Source organism: Schistocerca cancellata, chromosome 1 (assembly GCF_023864275.1).
Source record: "Schistocerca cancellata isolate TAMUIC-IGC-003103 chromosome 1, iqSchCanc2.1, whole genome shotgun sequence".
NCBI lineage: Eukaryota > Metazoa > Arthropoda > Insecta > Orthoptera > Acrididae > Schistocerca > Schistocerca cancellata.
Window position 1 is genome coordinate 1,167,350,820 of NC_064626.1, and position 11,872 is coordinate 1,167,362,691.

Consider the following 11,872-nt stretch of genomic DNA (forward strand, 5'->3'; position numbering starts at 1 on the left):
GTAAGTGGTGAGCAAACTGAAATAATGTGGTGCACTCATTCTTAAGAGCGGTTGATAACATTTGGTGCTGAAAACAAGAAATTAGATCTAATAAGTGATAACTAAAGAGAAATAATCATACGTCTATAACACCCTTTAATCGCTTGTATACGAAATAATTTCAAGTAATAATCGACACATACAAGCGGAGCTCATTGGTCATCTTAATGGTAACGCAGAGGAGAATTTGCGCATGTATAACAACGTAACTTTTCCAACATACACAGACAGGGAATTTTCGTGAGCAGAATTGTAAGTTTGCATGTGGGAGATTCATCAGTTACCGTTTCGTAACAGTTAGATAACATGATATAAAAATGGCATAAAAATCAGTTGCGCAGAAAACAAACATTAACAAACTCATGAAGGTTCGTATAAAGGTTGATAAAGTAAATACACGTTACATCTGGCTTCCCGTGTCGGGACATATAAAGCCCAGCACATTATACATGCTTCCACATGTTATGACTTTAATAAAAAGAAACAGTATCAAGTGGCACGCTATAAACTCATAATACAGTACTATCTCACTGCTATGAATAAAGGAAATTGGGATGCTCCGGTTGTTCTAGACATTTTGGAAGCTTTTGATTCAGTTTCACATCAGCACTTTCTAAAGAAAGTACTTTCCTATGATCTGCGTAGCTATGATTGAATCCCGACCGTCTCGACAAAGCAAATTATCCTGGATGGGAAGACAGTCTCAGATGCAAATGTAATATTCGATGTGCTCCAAGTGAGTGTAATGAGCACATTGCAGTTCATGTTGTACACTGTCTTAGAGTACTTTGTTAGTTAAAAGTCTCAGCGTTTTCACATATGGCGCTGTTACCTAAGGCGGAAATCCAGCCGATATTAACAGCGGTGGTATCCAAGTAGATGCCGACAAAATAGTAGCCTGGTTCAAAGGCTCACAACTAGTTCTTATGAAAATAGACAAGTGAATAGTTCTGCGTATCACGAAACATAAAAATGTGTAGTATCCTTTGAACTTAAGATCAATGACTCACAACTGTTGTCGGATATGCCATACAAATATTTGGAAGTAAGAATGTGTACAGATTTCAAGTCGAGGGACGAAAAAGCCGTAGTTATAGACAAACCACATGGCAGACTACAATTTCTTGGCAAAATAGTGGGACACTATAGTTTCTGTACAAAAATAAATGCATAAAAAACAGTTGTGCCCCCCATGATTGAACAACGCTCCAGCCTGTAGAAACCACATTACGTCAGAGTACCAGGAAAAATCGATAACGTGTGCCACTCGATTCGTCACACGATTCAGCGAGATAACGTGACAGAAATACTGGGAAATCTTAAATGACAAATATCCGACGGAAGATGCTGTGCTTTCCTCATGCTGAGGAAACGTCGGTTCGTGCATGTCACGTACTCGTACCGTATATAATGAATGTGCTAATGCACTCGAAAGACTTTTGAGGCACGATACTTGTTAAAATTATTGAAGAGGGTTTAGATACACGCTCTCATTTTCCACGCAGACAAAAATATTACTTAGCTAAAAAAGTGATTTCACTATACAATAAATTTTATGAAGAACAGTGGATGATTACCGATGTAGTCGTACATCATATTCCCGTTGGAAGCCGAACAGAATGGTGCGTACAAGGAAGACAATAATTTCAAACTTCATTGCATAGTAGCTTAGTACCTTGTCGCTGAATTTGCCTTATCTAGGACGTTTACCTTGTACCAAAAAGTAAACGACATATTTCTACTTTACACATAAGTCCAACCCCTCGTCCAAGTCGTGGGAGATGGGCAACGGCACAAAGTAGGGGACTGCCTATAGGGGCGATGTACAGCGGGGACTTCGTGTGCCCCAGGACCGCTACGGTAGCTGAGAAGGCTCTATGGGAACCCTGAAACGTGACGGCTAACGGGGCTCTGGTGAAGCTGCGATAGGCCTAGCAAGCCAGTAGTGGATAAATCAACTGCTTTTAAAAAGGGAACATGCCTCGGATCACGGAACGGATTTAAAGGAAACCGACCAAGCAATGGAAAAGGATTACGAGATGGTTTACGACTGGGCACCTTAAACGTAAGGACTCTAACTGGGAAGTTAGAAGAAATTGTAGAAATGATGGAAAGGAGGAAATTGGACATCTTGGGACTTGCTGAGACTAGGTGGAGAGGAGTTGGTGAAAAACCACTAAGTAAAGGATGTAAACTGTACTGGATAGGGAATGAGAGGGGAAGAAATGGAGTGGCAATAGTGGTCAGAGAGGGTCTGCAGGAGGAGGTGGAAGGTATCAATGATCGAATGATAAAAGCCAGAGTACGAGTGAAAGGAAAAAGCATTGAAATCATCCAAGCATATGCCCCACAGGTGGGGTGTACAAAAAAGGAGAAGGAGGAATTTGAAGATGACATGCAAAAGCAGCTAAATGGAGGTAATCAGATTATAATAGGGGACCTCAATGCACATGTTGGCACAGACAGGAAAGGATTCGAGGAGATAATGGGACCAGAGGGCTGGGGGAACCGAAATAGAGAAGGAAAATTGTTGCTGGAATTCTGCAAGAGGAATGGGCTGACGATCGCAAATTCCTGGTACAAGAAGAGAAGTAGTCACAAAATAACTTGGTACAGTGGGGACTGGTCCCAAACTTCAGTAGTAGACTATGTACTAGTGGATAGGCAGATGATGAGCAGCCTCACAGATGTTAAGGTCGTTCCATCTGAGGCCTTAGACAGTGACCATCGGCTGTTGGTAGCCACCCTGAGAGAGAAAAAAGATAGGAGGGCAACAGATATACAGGAGAAAAGGTTGAAGACATGGATGCTGAAAGAGGATGAACGGAGGACCCAGTACCAGACACTGATCAGGAAGAAGCTGCCAAAGGAAGATCAGAGAACAGTGGAAGAAGAATGGGGAGATTTTAAGAGGGCCCTAGTTGAGGCAGCTGAGATTGTGTGCGGAAGAACTAGCACAAAGAGGAGAAGTAAGGAAACCCCATGGTGGAACAACATATGTAAAGAGGCAGTACTTCGAAAGAACAAAGCCTTCAGAGAATGGTTCCAGACCCGAACAGAGGAAGCTAGGGTAAAATATAAGGAAAGCAAGAAAGCGGCACAGACCATAGTAAGGGCGGAGAAGAAGAAGTGGATGGAAAAATGGACAAGAATGTTAGAAGAGGACAGTGAAGGGAACAAAAAAGTACTTTACACCATGGTAAGAAATAAGAGGAAGGACAGAAGCGAGTGCCTGAGGGTCATGGATAATAATGGAAGAGTTGTGGAGGAAATGCATGAGCTCAAAAAGATTTGGAAGGAGTACTTTGAAGATCTGTTGAATGCCGCCAAGCGGGTAACTAACAGCGATGGAGAGCCTAAGGCAGCAGACGATGATAATCGTGGGGAAATTGATGATCTAACTTGGAATGAAGTGGAAGAAGCCATAAAGAGGATGAAAGGGGGCAAGGCACCAGGTTGGGACGAAGTAACAGTGGATATGATACGAGCAGCAGGAGAAGTAGGAACCCAGTGGCTATACAGAGTGCTGAGGGTGGTGTGGAAGGAGAACAGAATTCCTGAGGATTGGAAGAAAGGAATTATAGTCCCGATCTTCAAGAAAGGGGATAAAAGGAGATGTGAGAACTACAGAGGAATCACCCTGCTATGCCACTGTGGAAAAATCTATGAAAAGATCCTGGAGAAGAGAATAAGAAGCAGTATTGAAAGTAGACTGCAAGAGGAGCAGTATGGTTTCAGACCGGGAAGATCAACAACGGACCTCATATTTGCGGTAAGGCAACTGCAGGAAAGGCACTATGAGTACGGGAAGGACTTAATCATGGCCTTTTTAGATATTGAGAAGGCGTATGACAGTATCTGTAGGGACAAGCTCTGGGATGTGCTGAACGCAAAAGGGATAGATGAAGAGATAACACGAAAAGTCAGAAAAATGTATGAGGGAAGTGAGAGTTGTGTGAAAGTGGGGAGGGAATGTACTGCATGGTTCAAGCTGGAAAATGGGCTGCGACAGGGAAGTGCACTTTCGCCTTTATTGTTTATTATTGTTATGGATGAAATCCTACAGCAAGTGTCAGATGCAATTGGAGATCATAAAATGAAAGCAGTGCTTTTTGCCGATGACCTGATGTTATGGGGAAATTGCGAGAAGGAGGTGCAAGAGCAGTTAGATGCATGGGAGGCAACGGCAGCACAATATGGAATGCATTTCTCTGCAAAGAAAAGTGAAATAATTGTCACAACAAGGAAGACGAATAGGCCAAATGTGGATATAACTTGTGGAGGGGAAAAACTACAAGTGGTAGAGAACTTCAAGTACCTGGGAAGCGTGATTGAAAGTAAAGGGGGAAACGCAATGGAAATAAATGAAAGGTACAGAAAAGCAGGGCAGTTCTACAAATGCATTAGGGGGCTTATTTGGAGCAAGGAGGTGCCACAGAAATCCAAGGGAATTATATACCGAACCTACTTTGTCCCCATATTGGCATACGGAAGTGAGACATGGGTAATGCACAAAAGCGACAAAAGTAGAATACAGGCTAGCGAAATGAAGTTCCAGAGGAGCAGGTTGGGTGTAACAAGACGAGACAGATTGCGAAATGTGTATGTGAGGGAAAGACTAAAGGAGGAACCAGTACAGGACAGGATAGAAAAATCAAGACTGCAGTGGTATGGACACATGAAGAGAATGGATGAGGGAAGAATTCCAAAGAGGATGTTTGATCTGCAACTGGAGGGGAAGAGGCCCAGAGGAAGACCAAGAGATAGATGGGTGAAGGGAGTGAAGGAATGTGTGACGAGAAGAGGAGAGAACTGGACGAAGGTGGAAGAGGGGGAATGGTGGAAAGACAGAACACGATGGAGAGGCTTGTGTTCCCGACAGACCCAGCCAGTGGCTGGAAACTGTCCAAGATGATGATGATGATAGTGATGTTCAATAAAGTTACTATAACACTTGAATCGCAGTCCCATAGTATACCATCTTTGAAAGGAAACTTACTTATGATTTTGTGCATAGCTGTTATTCAGCAGCCTGGGTGAGTATTCTTTCAAACAAATTAAAGATCGTCGTCAGGTGCACAAAAAACTTTATTCTTTATTTTCACATTATCGCTGAATCGAATATTGGTTTCGTTAAACGCATACGTTATATATTTTTGTGATGTAACACTGTTTATAGTTTCTTTAACGAAGGACTCTTATTTGACGTTGGCTTACCCATTGCTTGAGAGGGTAGGACGTCAAATATTTTAAAAAATTCGATTTTTCAGAAATGTGCCTATTTGTAGCACACATATTCTTGGATAGTTTGATGTATAAAATATATATGAGAGATTGTAAAGCTCATTATTTGGTCTTAAGTGTACCAAGATGCAGCGCCATACCCCTTTGCACAGCATTCTTCTGTCATACGTAAGTGAAGAATATCATCACAGGAATTCTCTAGCAACTGCTGTAATGGAAGCCATCAAACCTATGTTCAGGGACCTTGCAAATAAAAACGTGTTGAAGAAATCTCTTCATGGCGATACCCAAAACCCAAATGAAAGTTTTAACCAATGTGTATGGGAAAGATTGCCAAAAACCATTTTGCGGGAAGAAATGCACTAGCTATTCATGTTTATAATGCAGTTTCATGTTTTAATGATGGTGTGAAAAATAGGAAATATGTTTGAGAGAAAATGGGACTTAAGCCCAGAGTGAACTGCATCAAAGCTTTGTATGTGATTGACAGAGAGTGTGTAGTGAAAACAGATAAATCATTTTTGGAGGTGATAAAATCAAGAAGAGTGAATCATAGGAATGTGTAAAGGAAGAAAACCGATTCAGAAAATGAAAAAGAACCTGCTTATGTTGCTGGACAGTTCTAGAAAAAATGACAAATACAAGCAGACACTTTAACGGCCATTTTCCGCAAAACACAAATTTCTGTACTTATGTACACGAAGCACTGAAAATAAATATCCTACTACTTTCAAACTTGGTATGCTTGTTAAACACAAACTCCTTAATGCAAAACTCCAGAATTTTCCAAATCTATTAAAATTGTGGTACAAATTGAGGTAAATAACTATAAAATTTGAGTTTTTTCTATTTGTATAAATATAGACAATGGAAATTAAAATGTCCTGTGATGCCTATGCTGCTCCAAGTCGGCCCGTTTCAAGACTTATCCCCCTTAAGTTTCCATTAAACTTCTCAACATGACAGATTAATCTATTGAACCCGTATCGTGAAAATAAATTTATGTGCATCTAACGTTTGATTTTTACTTTTCTCTATGGACACGAATGTAGTTTTCAAAAAAATGTGATCGAAAGAGCTCTCACAAAATGAAAATATATTCTGGTTGTATGTATAGGCGCTCATATCCAGTTACTGGCATCAGTGACGTTGAAACAGATACAAAATCACTAAAACTAAACAAAGCTCCAAGGCCCGATGGAATACTTATTAGATCTCGAATTGGATGATCTCCTTCATGCTGAGCAGCAGCATGGATTCCGAAACTGGCGCTTTTCTTACAGCACGTTTTGCAATAAATTGATGGAGACAAACAGGCATGTGCGTTAGTTCTCGACTTTCGAGAAGTTTTAGACTGAATACGACACCACCGCTTATTAAACAAACTGATATCACGTGGGGAATGGACCGACAAGCGCTTAGAGATAGCCACCAACTATCCAGCGAAAGCATGGTTACAAAATTTCAAGAACCACTAATCAGTTAGCAGTCTAGGAATATGCTACCAGTACATATATATATTTGAGTCCTTGCTGTTTGTAGGTGTAGATGAACAAAGAAGGAGATTAAAATGAAGGTATTGCACCTATACACAGAATTCTTTTACACCCCCAATAGTTACATTAAGTATCAGAAAATTCATACGTCGATTTTCTATAACCTCTTGAAGCGTGAAAACCCATAAAAGTATTTAAGCGAGAAACAAAAAAAAAGTGGCACATCCAGTCACGAAACGATACTGTAAGAAAGGATTTACTGCAGGAATTTTCTCGCAGGTATATATTTGAATTGAATTGTTAAGTAAAAATCAGGAAATGCATAGCATCGTGTGAGAATGTAAATTCATAGGCACAGGCATATTTATCATTGAAGCGATAGGCCTTAATGTTAAAAGCGGTAGCGCAAATATCGACATTGTAAGTGCACTCAAACATATCCACACGTAGGACGGCATTGTGAGACCCTAGTCTCCCATGTCGCATCACGCATTCCATGCCCCAACACCCCATACTCGCCGGCGCCCGCCCGGCCCCAAACCCAACCGCGCATTACACGCAGATGCACAAACTGTTAAGATGCTTAACCCTTACTGGACCACAGGCTGCGTGCGCCCTATATGCAGTTGCATAAAACTCCGAGATGCATAATTAAGTCATCCTTACCTGCCGAACTCCAATGATACAGTCTCTGGTAAAAATTTAATTAGTAGCAGATCTCACATCTGTTAGTCGTATGCGCTTCTAAACTGTGACCGTGTCCTTAACTAAAACGACAACGGTTAATGTCGCTTTTACGACCAAATACTGTTAATGACTCGCTAAGTGTTGAATAATCACCGTTGAAGTTAAGTTTCGACACTTCGGAGTCGCTCTCGAAAGCACACATTTGAAATCACAGAGGTGCCTGTGACACACTTTTCCAGTATCAGAGACAACTATTCCAGAACGAAAATCACATTATATTACATGTTCTTTTCACACACTACTTTTTAGACTTAAAACGGTTCACGGAAACAGTTAATAGTGAAACAAGAAGGTACGTACCATTACTTGCAATTAATCCAGTTGCTCTCCTTGTGGAAAACCGGTTGCAAGTCCTCATTTTTTGCTGTAAGCTGGTCACTGAAATTTCGTAACATAAAATTTCAACTGTCATTTGTAACGTTTAGAGTGTCATTTCTTTTTTGTAAGTGATTCCAACATTCCCGATTTTTTTAATTTACTCGAGTGTGTGTGTGTGTGTGTGGGCGTGCGAGCACGCATGCGCCGCAGGCCGCTGACCAGTAATCAAAACAATACTCTTAAGAATAACTGTTGTTACAAAAATGTTATATCACTTCTGTTGGTACAGGCAGTCGCAGTTAACAACAGTACCCACTTCTAGTACATATCCGCGAGAACGCAGAAGCGCCGCAACACGACGTAGCAAGGACTTGGGCTGATGTCTGCATTAGTGCTGGAGGAAACTGACACAATGAATCCTGCAGAGCTGTCCATAAATCTGTAAGAGTACGAGGAGGGTGGAGATCTCTTCTGAACAGCACGTTGCAAGGCATCGCAGATATGCTCAATAATGTTCATATCTGACGAGTTTGGTGGGCAGCGGAAGTGTTTAAACTCAGAAGAGTGTTCCTGGAGCCACTCTGCAGCATTTCTGGACGTGTGGGGTGTCGCATTGTCCTGCTGGAATTGTCCAATTGCGACGGAATGCAGGTGATCAGACAGGATCCTTACATTTGCGTCACCTGTCAGAGTCGTATCTAGATGTATTAGTGGCCCCACGTCACGCCAATTGCACACGCCCCACACCACTACAGAGACTCCACCAGCTTGAACAGTTCCCTGCTGACATGCATGGTCCACGGATTAATGAGCTTGCTTCCATACCCGTACATGTCCATCTGCTCGATAAATTTGAAACAAGACTTGTTCGACCAGGCAACATGTTTCCAGTCATCAACAGTCCAATGTCGCTGTTGACGGGCCCAGGCGAGGCATACAGCTTCGTGTCGTGAAGTCATCAAGGGTAAACTAGTGGACCTTCGGTTCCGAAAGCCCATATCGATGATGTTTCTTTGAATGGTTCGCACGCTGACACTTGCTGATGGCCCAGCATTGAAATGTGCAGCAATATGCGGAAAGGCTGCACTTCTGTCACGTTGAACGATTCTCTTCAGTCGTCGTTGGTCATGTGCTTGCGGATCTTTTTCTGGCCGCGGCGATGTCGGAGATCTGATGTTTCACCCGAATCCAGATATTCACGATACACACGTGAAATGGTCGTACGGAAAAATCCCCACTTCATGGCTATCTCTGAGATGCTGTGTCCCATCGCTCGTGTGCCGACTATAACACCATTTTCAACATCACTTAAATCTTGATAACGTGTCATTGTGGAAGCAGTAACCGATCTAACAACTGCGCCAGATATTTGTTGTCTTATATAGACGTTGCCGACCGCAGCGCCGTATTCTGCCTGTTTACATATCTCTGTATTTGAACACGCATGCACATCTATTCTGTTTGACACAAGTGGTTCCTCCTTCAGAGCATTTTTAAATGTAACTCCTGTGGATAACTTGCTCGTGTTGCCATCGTGAGCCTTCCGTAGCGTCCTGTGTACCAGTTTCCTAAAAGATAATGAAAAAAGGATTCTAAATTAGAATTACACATTTCCTACTTCATAAAGAGAGCTATGATCTTTGCTTCTCCCGTCTTTTATTTTGTCGCATACACGATTGTAACACAGCAAACACGAGCACTTATTCGAAGTACGTCGTTTTCCTTCTCGTTTAAAGACCAGGTTTCCACCGTGAGAGATTTGCATGTAAGAAACACGAGAGGCATTAATCATAAGTTAATTTATCTCTCCTTCCAATGCGCTTACAGAAATAACGTTATATGACCTTACCACTTGAACAGTCAGTGATTAAAATGTAGACAAAAATGACAACTGAATTAACCCATATCATTGAAATCATTTTTTTCAGCTTCCATTTCGAAGATTTCTCTCATTTTCCTCTACACTCGTAACACGCCACAAATTTTACGTCTGAATGCCTAAATCAGAAACGCACCACTAATTAATATGCAGCAAACATTTTAGTTGGGTATATTTCATTATCTCGTTATGACATTGCTAGCATGCTGTAATCTTTTAAAATTTATTGTTTCCTTTTTTTTGTACAGCACTGCACATAGCAAGTAAAACGATGCCACAGGTAGAAGTGTGGCCGTAACAAAGAGCTAACTGATTACGCTTCGTTACGCATGGCTTCGCCAGAGCACTGCTGAAAAGCCACGAAACAATTATCAATATTATTTCAAACCCTGCTCCATACAGGAATTGATGTGGATTACACGGCGTACGATAAAGAGCCGGGTTCACTTCATCAACGCGTGTTACTCTATTGCTTGACTCCCAAAGTAGAGGTATGTGAAGCTGTAAGACATCGGAGTAACTATGATTAAAAAGTCGTAAAGGCGAATCTAACATACAAAAAAATGGTTAACATATACAACGGAAGTACGCTAAACTCTCTAAGGTAGACAAGCTATTTCGCATGATACAGTGCTATAACAACAGTCATTCAATAATTGAGAAGATCAGTAGCTGCACACCAAAAAGGTTTATTACGGCATAACTTTTCTTACGATAATTCTCATTTATTTTTCTGTCTCAGTGGCACGTTTTTAACTGGATAACACATGTCGATCACTCTGATCATCTTCAGATCCAAGTAGCTGTGTCAGCAACCAGTTCAATCTACTCAGCGCCACATATCAGAGTGCTGACGCAATTACTTAGATATGAAGACGATCCAGATTGATCGAAACGTGTAATCTAATTAAAAATGTTCAACTGAGACGGAACAGTACATGAGAATCATGTCGAAAGGAGAAAATATAAAAACGCAATAGGTGAAGCGGGCGAACGGGAATACAAACGTGTAAAACATGAGATTAACAGGAAGTGCAAATTGACTAAGCAGGAATAGCTTAGAGGACAAATGTAAGGATGTAGAAGATATACTAGGGGTAAAATAGGTTCTGGCTACAGGAAAATTAAAGATACCGTTGGAGAAAAGAGAACCACCTATATCAGTATCAAGATCTCAGATGAAAAACCAGTCTTACGCTAGGAAGGGAAAGCACAAAGGTGGAAGGAGTATATAGAGGGTCTATACAAGGGACATGCACTTGAGGGCAATATTATTTAAATGGAAGAGGACGTAGAGGAAGATGAGAGGGGAGATATGATTGATGCGTGAAGAATTTGAGAAGGCACTGAAAGACCTGAGTCGAAACAATTGCCAGGAAGTAGACAGCATTCCATAAGAGCTACTGATAGCCTTGGAAGAGCCATCCCTGACAAAATGCTTCCGTCTGATGAGAAGGATGTACGAGACAGGCGAAATACTCTCATACATTAAGAAGAATATAATAATCCGAATTCCAAAGAAAGCAGGTGCAGACAGGTACGAAAATTATCGATCTATCAGTTGAGTAAGTCACGGCTGCAAAATACTAACACAAATCCTTTGCAAAAGAATGGAAAAACTGGTAGAAATCGACCTCGGGCAAGATCAGTTTGGATTCTGGAGAAATGTAGGAGTAGGTAATACTAACCCCACGACTTCTCATAGAAGACAGGTTAAGGAAACACTGGAACACAGACTGGAACACTCTCTTTCAAATTCTGAAGGTCGGAGGGTTGAAATACAGGGAGCGAAAGGCTATTTATAATTTTTACAGAAACCAGATGGCAGTTATAAGAGTCAAGCGGTACGAAAGAGAAGCAGTGGTTGAGGAGGGAGTGAGATAGGTTGTAACCTATCCCCATGCACACTGAGTAGTGTAGTTTGTTTAACGTCAAACGTACACCTTAGGCATTGTATGATTCGTCTGTCATTTGTAGTCGACCCCTATTAAATCATGATGATTAGAGCGCCATCTATTGCTACATTTCGCAACTATCTATTTTTCTTCTGCGCCGGCTGGTGTGGCCGAGCGGTTCTAGGCGCTTCAGTCTGGAACCTCGCCAACGCTGCGGTCGGAGGTTCGAATCCTGCCTCGGGCATGGATGTGTG